Source organism: Manis javanica, unplaced genomic scaffold, assembly GCF_040802235.1.
Source record: "Manis javanica isolate MJ-LG unplaced genomic scaffold, MJ_LKY HiC_scaffold_25, whole genome shotgun sequence".
Taxonomy (NCBI): Eukaryota; Metazoa; Chordata; class Mammalia; order Pholidota; family Manidae; genus Manis; species Manis javanica.
The window spans coordinates 329,573-344,585 of record NW_027332171.1 but is presented as its reverse complement, the minus strand read 5'-3'; the positions used below and the strand labels follow the sequence as shown (position 1 = coordinate 344,585).

The 15,013-nt window shown below is 37.8% G+C and overlaps 1 long non-coding RNA gene across 1 annotated transcript in view; it reads right to left on the bottom strand.

Moving 5' to 3' along the window:
* Window positions 1-14,893, bottom strand: part of LOC140847608 (uncharacterized) — a 32,084-nt gene extending 17,191 nt beyond the window's left edge. Inside the window, exon 1 of the long non-coding RNA XR_012127644.1 lies at window positions 14,610-14,893. This is a non-coding gene — a long non-coding RNA (uncharacterized lncRNA). The remainder of the gene's footprint in view (window positions 1-14,609) is intronic.
* Window positions 14,894-15,013: the final 120 nt, after the last annotated feature.

Genomic DNA, 15,013 nt, shown 5'->3' with positions numbered 1-15,013 from the left:
TGCTCATCCCCTCCACACCTTTCTGTTCAGAAAGCAAATGCCCAATTGCCCTTGTTGGGGAATATTATTTTGTACATTAATATCATCTGACCTTGCCTCTTGGATATCTAGAAAGCACTGCTATTTACAGAGTATTTTTCATGTATATTAAATTCTTTTGCAATGGCTTGATAGCAGGACAAGACAGTACACTAACAGGTTTTTATTTGGCTGGTTTTTTGTTGTTTTCTGTGTTTAAATAAGAAAAACATGGGCACGTTTAAAAGCCATAAAAAAGAATAAAATCCTGCCATTTCTGACAACATGGAAGGACCTAGAGGGTATTATGCTGAGTGAACTAAGTCAGACAGAGAAAGACAAATACCATGATTTTACTTACATCTGGAATCTAAAAGAAATCTAAAAGAATCTAAAACAAAAAACAAAAAACAAACAACAGAGATTGAATCACAAATACAGAGAACAAATTCATGATTGCAATAGGGAACAGTGGATAGGCAAATAGATGAAGGGGATGAAAAGGTACAAACTTCCAATTATAAAATAAGTCAGTCATGGGATGAAGAGTACAGCATAGGGAACATAGTCAATAACATCATAATAACTTTGTGTGGTGACAGATAGTAAGCATTTCATAATGTATATAGTTGCTGAATCACTATATTGTACTCCTGAAACTAAATATTGTATATCAACTACACTTCAATGTTTTAAAAAGCCAATGGGAACAATCCAGATAAGATAGAGAGATGCTGACTATATCGGAGAAAAGGGAAGAATAGTAGTATTAAGTTTCAAGAAACAAAACGTTTATATGGAGGGCATGGCCTAGGTCATGAAGAAGGCTGTTATTGTTGCAGGAATCAATAGGTTTGCAGTGACAGTAAAGAATACATATTTACTCAGTCTTTGAAATTTAAATATAAGCCGATATGATGGCTCATGTCATCCCTGCCAAAGTAGAAATGAGGTTATGCCCAAGATGAGAGCCATGGGTAGAGTCAAAATATTGAACAGAAATGGTAATATTGTAATAGTCATGGAAATAGAGAATAAACTGATAGGAGAAACAGAGGAGGAATTCCAGGCTGTACTGAGAGCAGATCTGAAGTGGTGATCACAAGTTTAGGTTACAAATAAACCACTTTGGCAAGGACTAGCTGTTCAGATGTAACTACAGATAAAGTGCCTATTTCACTGCATCCAGGTTTAGGGTTTTGCAAAATGGGATGAAAAAATACGGAAGTGGCAAAAAAGCTTAGGATATTGCCAAAAGTATTATTGAAATGATGGACTGAGGAGTCTAAACTAGGGGGAAGTGAAGAAAAAAATCAAAAGACAGAAGATGGGCTAATCAAAAATTGAGATATTTGCCTTTCTCAACTAGCGTTTTTGTAAAGATTAAATGAAATAATGTTATAAAAAATGATTTGGAAAGTGAGAGAGAAGCCATATTGTTTGAAAAGGTTAGCTTTTTACTTCTTTGCAGATTTATGCCTTGTGGCTTCTATGCCCAGCATTTGTCTTGAGGTATCTTTACCACTTGGACAAATTATGATACTCGGTAAATTCGATATGAGGCACGAATTCTATTTAAGGGTTGTAATTAGGAAAGAAGAAGAAAAGTTATAGAGGTAGCAGACGGAAGAAAACATGGGAGGATTGATTATTTCTTTGACATATCTTCTTGTAGAGTAACTTAAGCATGTATAGGTTTAAACTACTAATTAAATTGCGCACACACATTAACATAATAGGAATACAGTTACATAACCAAAGCAGATCTATAATTACCAGCCATCTCCAGTGAAGCCAAGAAAACCAGTTAGAAACCTTAGGCATTTGTGAAAATTTGTCTATAATAATAATAATAAAGGGAGAAATGTGGGATCCACATATAAATCAAGTATAAAAATCAAACGAATATTCATATTTGACCTGATTGTTTATAGTTTATAATGCGTGATCAAAACCGAAAGTTTCTGTGATGAATGCCCTTGTCCTGTTCACCATGTAAGAACTTATTCACTATGTAAGAATTTGTTCACTATGTAAGAACTTGTTCGTTATGCTTCAGAAGATTGGAGACTGACGAGAACTAGGCTTGAGATGGATTAATGATTGTGCATTGAGCATTGACTCCCCTATACAGAATTTTATTGTTGTTAACAACCATTTGATCAATAAATGAGAGATGCCCTCTCAAAAAAAAAATGATTTGGAAACAGCAAAGTATTGTCCATTTTTTGAAGCTTTAAAACTATTTTTAAAAGCCAGAAGGGACCAAATATATAGGGAAAGAGTAGGCAGAGAAACTGAAATCAGGGAAGAGACAGATGAGAAGAACAGAATTTTTGCACCTGGGAAAGCAGATGTATTGTTTCCAATTTCCTGGCCTGCCTGGGTTCCAACAATTTAGCACCATGAAGATCAGTAGCTAAGCAGAAGTAAAGACATGTACTCTATGTTCTTCAGGTCTAGGAACTAAATAGGAACCCAAGATGCCTGGATGGGTGGTATACTGTATTCCATATAAACAACTTTAAAAGTAAATCGCTCATGTTACTACACTGATGGACAGTGACTGCAATAGGGTGTGGGGGTGGGGGGTAGTTGATAATATGAGTGAATGTAAAAACCACAATGTTGCTCATGTGATACCTTCAGAAGATTGTTTATCAATGATAAAGAAAAGTAACACTTGTTTTAGGGAAGGGAACCATTTTCAGCAAAGTTGATTTTTTAAATAAATTTCCATAGAATATACTTTTCATTTTATTTTAGTAACAGCAATAGTGTAGTGGCAAATATTTACTCTATTCTATGTGCCAGTTGCATCCCAAACACATAAATTAATCCATTTGACACACACAACTCTGTGAGGTAGGTACTATAATTAGCATCATTTTCAGATAAGAAAACTGGCAAAAGGGTTAAAAACTTGTCATGAAGACATGCAGCTAGCAGATAATGAAGCACGGATCTGAACCCAGACAGGCTGGGTCTGGAGTCTAGGCAAAGTTTCTAACCATTATTCCCACTTGTCTTCTTATCTTGGATAGAATCAAAGATTGGTAGCTCCAAAAACAAAATAAACAGAAGTGGTTCTTTACAGTAAACCTGTAGTACATTTTGTAAGAAACTACCTGACTCTCTAATCAGAGAGAAGGAAGTTTAGAAATGTAATACTAATTTCAACACTTGATTCTTAAAAGTTACCCTGTTACCTCTAAATCACACCTGAGAGTCTCCTAACTACTCTTTTTACTGGATAACCAAAACATGCCAATAGATCTGGGCTTCACCCATCTAAAATTTGTATTTAAATTGAGGTTTTTAACAGTGTAATAAACAAGACGTACTACTTCCGCAATTTTAACAATGCTGACAGCACAACATCCTTTATTTAGCAGATTCATTTTACACAACGCAATCCTGTTTTCATGCAACTGGGGAAAACATTCATTCACTCATCAAATATTTAGTAAGTGCGTATTCTGTACAGGATACTGTTCTGTATGCTTGAGAACAAAGATTCGGTTCCTGGGAAGTCTGTATTATCTAAGTGTTAGACTCCTTGTGAAAAATAAAATCAAGTAAGTCTAGTTTTGAGGTTTAAATCTTATAAGCTTTCTAAAAATGTACCATGATTTGAGTTCTGAAAAAGTAACAGATGTGGAAATATTATATCTCAGAATAGAGGGGGGACATGCCTTTTACTAATGTGTCACTATTTGAAGTATTTATTTTCATTCTGAAGGTATTTTCTTTCAATGAAGGTATTTTCAATCTGGAATATCTAAAAACTTATTCATTTGTTCAGAAAAATTAATGACACTACTACTTAGTGACTAAACACTGTGCCAGGCTATTACATAAAATTAAGGTTTCAGGTTCTTTTTATTTAGGGTAATATAAAATGGGATAGAGTGGGCTTTATCTAAACGTCTGTGTACACGTTTTCATGCACAAGTAATAAATGCTGGGTTTGAACAAAAAGACTTCACCCAATAAATACAACTTAAGCTATATGAGAAAAACCCAAGCGCACCCTATATTGAGACTCTTTTCTCCTCAGAACACAGGCTATTATTAGATCTCTAGGGCTCTAGGGTATCTTCTAATTCTAAATTCTAAGCTGTAGAAAAGGTCAATAATTCATCATGAAATACATGGAGTCAAGAGTTGTAATGACTTTGACTGCAGAATGCATTAATCTTAGATACATACATATCACAGTTCATGCATTGCCTATACAACATTTCCAAAAGCTCTTTTATTTCCAGAGCATGTTTTGCATTCATCACATACCTCTAAAAATCTATTACAATTGTCCCCTTCTCCCATACAACGGATGTTGACCAAATCTATCTTAAATTTGGGTGCCTGGGAGCAGGGTGCTGAAGTCCCTAGGTATCTGTTTGCAGGAGTGATCTGAATCCTGCAGAAAGTTTTGAGTTCAGGAATCTGAAGCTCAAGCTAAAAGACCAGGACATGGAGTCCAGTTCCCAGTATGGCCTCTATGACTAGGTTTGATCCCTGTGGGAAAAGGTGTGTTCTCCTTTGGGCATAGACTATATCCAGGCTCCTGCTCTGTAAGGAGTGAAGAAAGCACAGACTCCCAGGGCTCTGGATATTGGGAAGCACTGGGAGACAGCACCTGGGCCAAAGCAGACCTCTCCTAGAGAAGCAGCTGCAAAGCCTGAAGACTAAGATGTATATGGAAGTGGCTGCCCCTACACATAGCAGAGACTCAGCAGAGACATGCAGTGCTGGAGAACAAATGTAAAAATTTTGAGCATCCCCCAGAAACATTTTGGAAGTGGGGGTTTGCAAAGAACTGAGGTGTACTTGAGCAGACAGCAATGCCAGCCAGGTAAATGTAGCCACATAGCCAATGTGTCCTTCTAATTCCCACAGGTTAAAGAGGACTTGGACATCAACATTTCCCTAAAACTGGCTAATTTCAACCTTTCTCCCTTTATTTTGCAATTAAGACAAAGGCTTCCACTCTCCAAACTACTCTTTACAGGACAATTTATAACTTGGAAATATTCACTCTTCTCCCCAAACCCACTCTTCTCTACTCCTCAGTTCCCTGACTTCACTCTAAAATCTCGTCTTATTTACTCAATTCTACCAGCTCAGCAGTACTAAGCTGACTGCATTCAATCTCCTTCTCCACATGATCTCCATCCAGGTTAAGCATCAATCACAATTTGACTTTATTTTCTGCAACTCCTCCCACTCCTGCAAATATTCAGCAACACTTTAAAATATAGTATGAACTTTTAGGCCAAATGCTCCTCCATACATTCATGCAATGCTAGCTGGATTGTCTAGTTCAAGAGCTGTTCTGCTGGCCCCACCCTACTGAGAGTGATGTCTCAGCCAGGAATGCCTGAGGCACTCGTATGGCTCATGCTACCCAAGGTGAGCCCCCAGACATTTCCTTGACCTGAGAAAGTGTGGTGCCTGGACCAGCCCTTGTAATTCTTATTACAAATGCAGGATGAACCTCAGCAACAACCATCAGAGGAGAACTTTGAAAAGCAAGACCTGCTAGTCACAAATCATGGAGATTCCCAGCCATGTACAAGGGCCACACTATGAGGTTGAAAGTAGAGAGAAAAAGAATGTATGGATCTGGGTTCTGCCTTAATTAGGATTGAGGGTGGGCTACCTGCACAGTTTCTCAGGTTCACTCCCTATTGGTCAATTTAAAGTTTAAGACAAGGAATTGGAGCACTGGAAGGGAAAAGTGGGGTCATTCAAGCAGTTATCTGTTACCCAGAGGGAACTTCATAGGTGGAGCAACCTCGCTTCTTACCTAGTTGTTATATGAGCAGCTGTGTCATACAGCTGGCAGTATGTGTTTTGGAGACAGAGATTGAAAGAATGTTTTCTCAATCAAAAGCTAATGTCAATAGCAGCCTGGAGAGGGGAGAAGTAAGGCAGAAACCTCCTCCCAAAACCACATATAGCATGAAAATACAGCAAATACAACTAATCCTGAAAGAGCAACCCGAAGACCGCAGAAGAACAGACTGTCTACATCTGGGGAAAACAGAAGACCTCACAAAAAGGGGTAAAGTAGCAAAGCCACAATCTGGCCACACCCAAGCCCTCCCCCCACCCCAGCTTACAGTCAGGAGGAAGAGAAAAGGAGCAAGAAGAGAGTAGAAGCCCAGGAATGCTAAACACCCAGCCCTGGAGATCTGCTCCAGGAGCACAAACCCACATTACATGGTGCTCTGGAGATTAGTGGGATTGGAAAGCAAAGACAGGCAAAATACTCAGGGACACTGAGATTCCAGCTGCTTGCAGAGAACAGGTATGCACACTGTGCACACTGGGACAAAAGAAAGGTGAGCACATTGAAAGACTTCCCAACAGCTAGAGGGGTGATAAAGGGGCAAAGATGACACAGAGCCTTCTACTCAGAAGAACAGGCAGGTAGACAAACTGTCCTGGCACACTGAGCCCAGCAGGTTGAGAACTTTCAGGAGATACAGACATTTCATCTACCTGGCTGGCAATGAAGCCCCAAGGCGTCCACTGCAATACACAGCCTGCCACTCCTTCCTCCTGGCAGGTACATGTCCACACACCTGCTGCCCCTGCCATTGTGCCTTGCTACAGGGGCATAACACAGAGGCTCCTCCCTGTGCACCTGGTCCACTGGACCTGGTAGTGGAGGCAGGCACTGCAGCCAGGAAGCAAGAAAGAGCTCTTTCCTCCCCAAAAGTCATCCATGCTGCTCGCCTGTGATTCCCGCCATTGGTCCAAGTGCTCAGCAGCTCCAGAAAGTAGAGTTTCTGGGCAATAGAAGGTGCCACCTACACAGTTATTACTCCATAGGAATCACTAAAAAATGAAATGGCAAAAAAAATATGTACAAACAAAAATTCAGCAGACAATGGAAAGAGGGCTAAGTGAATCTGAAATCACCAATCTTCTTGATACAGATTTCAAAACAAAAATCATAAATATCCTCAAGGAGCTACAGAAAAATATTCAACATCTCAGGGAGGACTTCAAGAAAGAGACAGAAATTTAGAAAAATATGGTATCTAAAATGAAACATACAGTGGAGATATTTGAAAGTAAATTAGAGGAGGTAGAGGAGATGGTAAATGAAATAGAAATTAGAGAACAGAAAATCAAAGAAGCTGAGGCACAGAGAGGAAAAAGGATCTCTAGGAATGAAATAATAATAAAAGTACGACCAATCCAAATAGGACAACATTTGCATTATAGGAGCACAGAAGAAGAAGAGAAAGAAAAGGGATAGAAAGTCTCTTTAAGGAAATAATGGCTGAAAACTTCCCCAATATGTGGAAGGACATAGTCTCTCAGGTTATAGCAGTACAAAGATCACCCAAGGAAGACAACACCAAGACATATAATGATTAAAATGGCAAACATCAAGGACAAGGAGAGTATTAAAAGCAGCCAAAGAAATAAAAAAGATCATGTATAAAGGAAAGCCTATCAAGCTATCATCAGACTTCTCAGCAGAAACCTTACAGGCCAGAAAGGAGTGAAATGATATATTCAATGCAATGAAACAGAAGGAACTCCAACCAAGAATACTCTATCTGGAAAGATTATCATTTAAAAAGCAGAGATTAAACAATTTCCAGATAAGCAAAAGTTAAGGGAATTTACCTCCCACAAACTGTCTCTATAGTGTATTTCAAAGGAACTGCTATAGATGGAAGTGCTCCTAAGGTTAAACAGTTGTAGCCAGAAAAAATAAAACCACAGTAAAGGAAGTAGAACAATTAATTACTAAGCAAATGCAAAATTAAATCAACTACCCACAAAGTCAGTCAAGGGATACACAAAGAGTAAGGAATATGACACCTAATATATAAAGAATGGAGGAGGAAGAAAAAGGGGAGAAAAAAATAAACTTAGGATTGTGTTTGAAGTAGCATGCTAAGTGAGTTAAGTTAGAATGTTAGATAAATAAAGAAGCTACCCTTGAACCTTTGATAACCACATATCTAAAGCCTGCAATGGCGATAAATACATAACTATCAAAAATCACCCTAAATGTAAATGGTCTGAATGCACCAGTCAAAAGACATAGAGTTACTAAATGGATTTTTTTTTTGAACTGTCTATATGCTGCCTACAAGAGACTCACTTCAAACCCAAAGACATACACAGACTAAAAGTGAAGGGATGGAAAAAGATATTTCATGCAAATAATAGGAAGAAAAAAGCAGGAGTTGCAGTACTTGTATCAGACAAAATAGACTTCAAAACAAATAAAGTACAAGAGACAAAGAAGGACATTACATAATGTTAAACGGGTCAGTCCAACAAGAGGATATAACCATTATAAATATATATGTACCCAATACAGGAGCACCTAAATATGTGAAACAAATACTAACAGAATTAAAAGGGGAAACAGAATGCAATGCATTCATTTTAGGAGACTTCAACACACCATTCACTCCAAAGGACAGATCAACGAGACAGAAATTAAGTAAGGGGACAGAAGCACTGAACAACACATTAGAACAGATGGGCCTAACAGAACATTCCACCCAAGAGCAGCAGGATATACATTCTTCTCAAGTGAACATGGAACGTTTTCCAGGATAGATCACAAATTAGGCCACAGAAAGAGCCTCAGTAAATTCAAAAAGATTGAAGTTCTGCCAACCAGCTTGTCAGACCACAAAGGTATGAAATTAGAAATAAATTACACAAAGAAAATAAAAAATCCGACAAACACATGAAGGCTTCACAATATGTTCCTAAATAATCAATGGATCAATGACCAAATAAAAACAGAAATTAAGCAATATATGGAGACAAATGAAAACAACAACTCAACACCCTAAAACCTGTGGGATGCAGTGAAGGCAGTCCTAAGAAGAATGTATACTGCAATACAGGCATACCTCATGAAAGAAGAACAATCACACATGAACAGTCTAGCCTCACAATTAATGAAACTAGAAAAAGAATAACAAGTAAGGCCCAAAGTCAGTGGAAGGAGTGACATAATAAAGATCAGAGCAAAAATCAATAAAATTGAGAAGAATAAAACAATAGAAAAAAATTAATGATACCAGGAGCTAGTTCTTCAAGACAATAAACAAAATAGATAGACTGCTAGCCAGACTTATCAAGAAAAAAAGACAGTGTACACACATAAACAGAATCAGAAATGAGAAAGGAAAAACCACTACAGACACCACAGAAATACAAAGAATTATATGAAAAGTTATACGCTAATTGGATAACCTAGAAGAAATGCACAACTTTCTAGAAAAATACAACTTTCCAAGACTGACCCAGAAAGAAACAGAAAATCTGAACAGACCAATTACCAGAAATGAAATTGAATTGATAATCAAAAACTACCTAAGAACAAAATCCCTGGACCAGATGGCTTCACTGCTGAATTTTATCAAATATTTAGAGACAACCTAATACCCATCCTCTTTAAAGTTTTCCAAAAGTAGAAGAGGAGAGAATACTTCCAAACTCATTTTATGAGACCAGCATCACTCTGCTACCAAAACCAGGCAAAGATACCACAAAAAAGAAAAATTACAGACCAATATCTCTAGTGAACATAGATGCAAAAATACTCAACAAAATATTAGCAAACTGAATTCAAAAATACATCAAAAAGATCATCCATCATGATCAACTGGGATTTATGCCAGGGATACAAGGATGGTACTATATTCGAAAATCCATCATACATGACATCAACAAAAAGGACAAAAATCACATGATCATCTCCATAGATGCTGAAAAAGCATTCAACAAAATTCAACATCCATTCATGATAAAAACTCTCAACAAAATGGGTATAGAGGGCAAGTACTTCAACATAATAAAAGCCATACATGACAGAAACCCACATCCAACATCATATTTAACAGCAAAAACCTGAAAGCCTGTCCTCTAAGATTGGGAACAAGACCAGTATGCCAACCCTCACCACTTTTATTCAACATAGTACTGGATGTTCTAGCCATGGCAATCAGACTACACAAAGATATACAAGGCATCCTGTATTGTATACAATACACAAAGATATACAAGGCATCCTTGTATACAAGGCAGTTAAACTGTCACTGTTTGAAGATGACATGACATTATACATAGAAAACCCTAAAGAATACATCCCAAAACTACTAGAACTAATAATTGAATTCAGCAAAGTTACATATTAATGATGAACTAGCAAGAGAAATCAGAAAAACAATTCCATTTACAATTGCATCAAAAAGAATATAATACCTAGGAATAAACCTAACCAAGGAGCCAAAAGACCTGTGCCCTGAAAACTACAAGCGACTCCTGAGTGAAATTAAAGAAGACACCAATAAATGGAGATCTATTCTGTGCTCATGGATAGGAAGAATTAATATTGTCAAAATGGCCATCCTGCCTAAAGCATCTACAGATCTAATGCAAATGCAATCCCTGTCAAAATACCAACAGCATTTTCAACAAACTAGAACAAATCATTCTAAAATGCTTGTGGAACCACAGAAGACCCTGAATAGCCAAAGCAGTCCTGAGAAGGAAGAATAAAGTTGGGCAGATTATGCTCCTAAGCTTCAAGCTCTACTACAAAGCAACAGTAATCAAAACAATTTGGTACTAGCACAAGAGCAGACCCATAGATCAATGGAATAGAATAGAGAGCCCAGATATAAACCCACACATATATGGCCAATTGATATACAATAAAGGAAACGTGGATATACAATGGGGAAGTGACAGCCTCTTCAACAACTGGTGTTGTCAAAACTGGACAGCTACATGTAAGAGAATGAAACTGGTTATTGTCTAACTCCATACACAAAAGTAAACTCAAAATGGATCAAAGACCTGAATATAAGTCAAGAAACCATAAAACTCATAGAGGAAAACACAGGCAAAAATCTCTTGAATATAAACATGAGCAATTTTTTCCTGAACACATCTCCTCAGGCAAGGGAAACAAAAGCAAAAATGAACAAATGGGACTATATCAAACTAAAAAGCTTCTGTACAGCAAAGGATACCAACAGCAGAACAAAAAGGCACCCTACTGTATGGGAGAATATATTCATAAATGACTTATCCAAAAAGGGGTTAATATCGAAAACACATAAAGAGCTCACATGTCCCAACACCCAAAGAGCAAATAACCTTATTAAAAAATGGGTGGAGGATCTGAACAGACACTTCTCCAAAAAAGAAATTCAGATGGCCAACAGGCACATGAAAAGATGCTCCATGTCACTAATTATCAAGGAAATGCAAATTAAAACCACAATGAGATATCTCATACCAGTTAGGATGGCCAACATCCAAAAGACAAGAAACAACAAATGCTGATGAGGATGCAAAGAAAGGGGAATCCTCCTACATTGTCAGTGGAAATGCAAATTACTTCAACCATTGTGGAAAGCAGAATGGAGGTTCCTCAAAAAACTAAAAATAGAAATACATTTGACCCAAGAATTCCACTCCTAGGAATTTACCGGAAGAAAAAAAGATCCCTGATTAAAAAAGACATATGCACCCCTACGTTTATCACAGCACTATTTACAATAGCCAAGATATGGTAACAACCTACATGTTCATCAGTAGATGAATGGATAAAGTGGTACCTATACACAATGTAATATTATTCAGCCATAAAAAGAAAATAAATCCTACCATTTGCAACAACATAGATGGAGCTAGAGAGTATTATGCTCAGTGAAATAAGCCAAGCAGAGAAAGACAAGTACCAAATGATTTCACTTACTTGTGAAATGTAACAACAATGCAAAACTGAAGGAACAAAACAGCAGCACAGACTCCAAGAAGGGACTAGCAAAGGGAAGGGGTTAGAGAGGGTGGGTTGGGAGGGAGGGAGAAGGGGATTAAGGGACATTATAATTAGCACACACAATATAGGTAGGTTATGGCAAAGGCAGTATAGCACAGAGATGATAAGTAATGACTCTATAGCATCTTCCTACACTGATGGACAGTGGTTGCAGTGGGGTGGGGTGGGGACTTGATAACATGGGTGAATGTTTAAACTACAATGTTGCTCATTTGAAACCTTCATAAGATTGTTTATCAATAATATCTTAATAAAAAAAAAAGCTAATGTTAGGCACTTAAGACTCTAATTTTACAGATGAGAGAACAAAGTCAGAGTAGTACAAGAGCATATACCCAGCTGGAACTGGAGCTCAGAACCAATCCAGACCTTGTGATTTTGCCAACAGTGTTCTTTATGCAACCCATGAGGGCATGAGGCAGAGCTCTTAGGGAAGGGGGCCTGGAGAAAGCAAAGGGGCACAGTTTCTGGAGCTAGGTTGCTAGAGTTAGAATCTCAACTTGCAACTGTAACCTGCCCCAGCTTCAGTAGTCCCATCTGTTATAATAATGAATAACAATGGTGAAGTTAAGTAAAAAAGCCAATGTGTTAAAGTACTTAAACAAGGAGGCCGTTAAACTGGGGTGGCTCTAATGCCCTGGTAACCTACAAAAGCAAACCGGAACCCAAGCCAGAGTCAGTGCCCTCGAATCGAAGAAAACAAAACTGAAGAAGAACTAACCACAAACAGCCAGCTAGCCTTTCCCAAAAAGGCAACCATTTAAACTACAGCCAATCAATTAATTTCATTGCTTTGTTTCCATATCTTCCCCATAAAAACACTTCCCCTAGCTCCTGTCAGGGAAATGTTCCTAACCATTTTCAGTTTGTCACTACCTGATTTGAATCAATGTTTGCTCAAACTCTTTAATATTTTTTGTACCTCAGTTTACCTTTAAGAACATGTAAGGCACATAATATACTGCAACATACTAAATGCAAAAAACAAGCAAAATAATTTTTGAATCGTATTTAAGTAATAATGCTAACTATATGAAAACTATAATCTCCTACACATGTGTGTATGTGTGCATGGATGTGTGTGCGTGTATATATATATATATATACACACATATACATTATACTTCATATAAATATACTCATATATGCACATATTGGCTTCTACAATAACTCCCTTGCTTAGTTTCCCCAGTGTTACAGATTTATTTTCATTTTTCTTGCTAGAACAGACCGATATTTACACAGAGGAAGCATGTTTTCTCCTGTGTGTAAGTAAGATGAAATTTCTCATAGCAATTTGGACAAGATATATTTTATCAGGGCTTGCAACCAACAGTCCTTGTAACAATCCCCAACAATGATTTTAACAACATTATATCAGGCATGATGGTCACAGCACATTTCCTATTAATGTCTTTTGTTTCCTGGGAACCAATATAATGGAAATGAACAACACAAACTGCATGGAGAAACATCTAAAATGATGTAGATTAAAAATTAAGCTATATTGGATGTCAGACCATGACTGGTTGCCTTTTCACTGTTGAAGGACGCAGCATATTTGACGATTAAATGACAAAATTAAAAGAAATGAATTCTGAATTACCAAACCTAGGATATGGCACAGAGAAAAGTCAAGCTGATTTACTGATCTGTGATATTATCAAAGGAAAAAAGAAGTAGCAAGGAACTTTGTGTCACATTTTGACTTGCTCATCTTCTCTCATCTATGCTCATATTAAATACATATTTGGGCACCATCCAAGAAAATCATCAAACCCAAGATAACTTCCAGAGATTGTTGGCTAAACTTAAATGAAAGGAAAAGATACATCACTTCTCTCACAGCAAATCAATCAATTATGGCAGCAAGTTAAAATAGGGGACCATCCCATCAGAATTTATTCTAATTTCTACTAAATCCATAATCTTGAGATTGAAGACACATGCAAGTTCACCTTCCTATAGCACAAAGAATGCTTAATATGGTCAGATCCCCATCCACTCATAGGCAAAGTACAAAGTTATAATCCTAACGTTAGAAACTAAAGTGCTTTATTACTTGAGAATAAAATCAGTACCCTCAATGATATACTGATCAATACAAAATGTAAAGGCTTTAGAAGAGCCTGGGTATATATGTTTTTTCTTTTAATTGAAAAGCTGCAGAGTCACAATGTAAGGCAGCAGCTGGTGGTGGAGCTAAAGATAAAGCTGAGTTTACAATTGACTTTCAGGCTATAAAAATGACCATCAAAGATCTTGGCGGATTTAAGACATATTGGTAATTTAACTTTGGCAAAGATGGGTTAGCAGCACTTAGGCAATTTCTTTATTAAAAAAGAAAATTCAGTCTCTTTCTTTCTGAATGTTTTGCTCACTACATATTTGCATCACAAGCCTGAATTTTAACTTTTCCAAAATACCAATATAAATTTCCTGGAATAAATGAGAGTTCAGTAGGTGCAGTAATGTCTGTTCTCCAGGTTGCCTAATGCTTTAGTAAGTCTGATAATTGCGTAACAGCATGATCTGTACTTGCCAGTTAAGATTACATTGTTTCCTTGAATTTGGTTTTTCTTTTTTTCTTCACTTCCTCATCCACCTTCCCACACCAGACTCTTCTGTTTTCTCTAACTGCTACCTCTATTTCTTTACACGTCTAGATAAATACTGTTGTAACTGTTCTCCACATCAAGTAGAAAACTGATCCCAGGAATAACCTGAGAAGTAAACTCACCCCAGCAGGTGAATCAAAAAGTCATTCCGGTGTCTTGCTAAATATTCTCTTCATTAATTTCCTTCTTTGGCTACTTAATTTTTGTTTAAGTGAATCATTGAGTCAGCTACTTGCCTTTTTCAATAGTTAGACCTTCTAAAGTGCATTTGTGGCCCAAGTTCTTAAAGAGAACAGAGAAAGTGAAGGACCGACTTGACGGCAGAGCCGGCCAGCTTCGCAGGGGGCGTGTACCTGGAAACCGGCCGGAAGGGCCGATACCAGAGACGTCTGGGGACGCCGACCAAGTGCACTCTGCGCGGGTCTGAGCGCGGGCCCACCGAGCCCCTATGAGTCTGCGCACACGCCCTTCCCAGGCCCGCCTGCCGCCGGAGCGAGTGCGCAGGCGCAGGAGGCCCTCGCCTGGC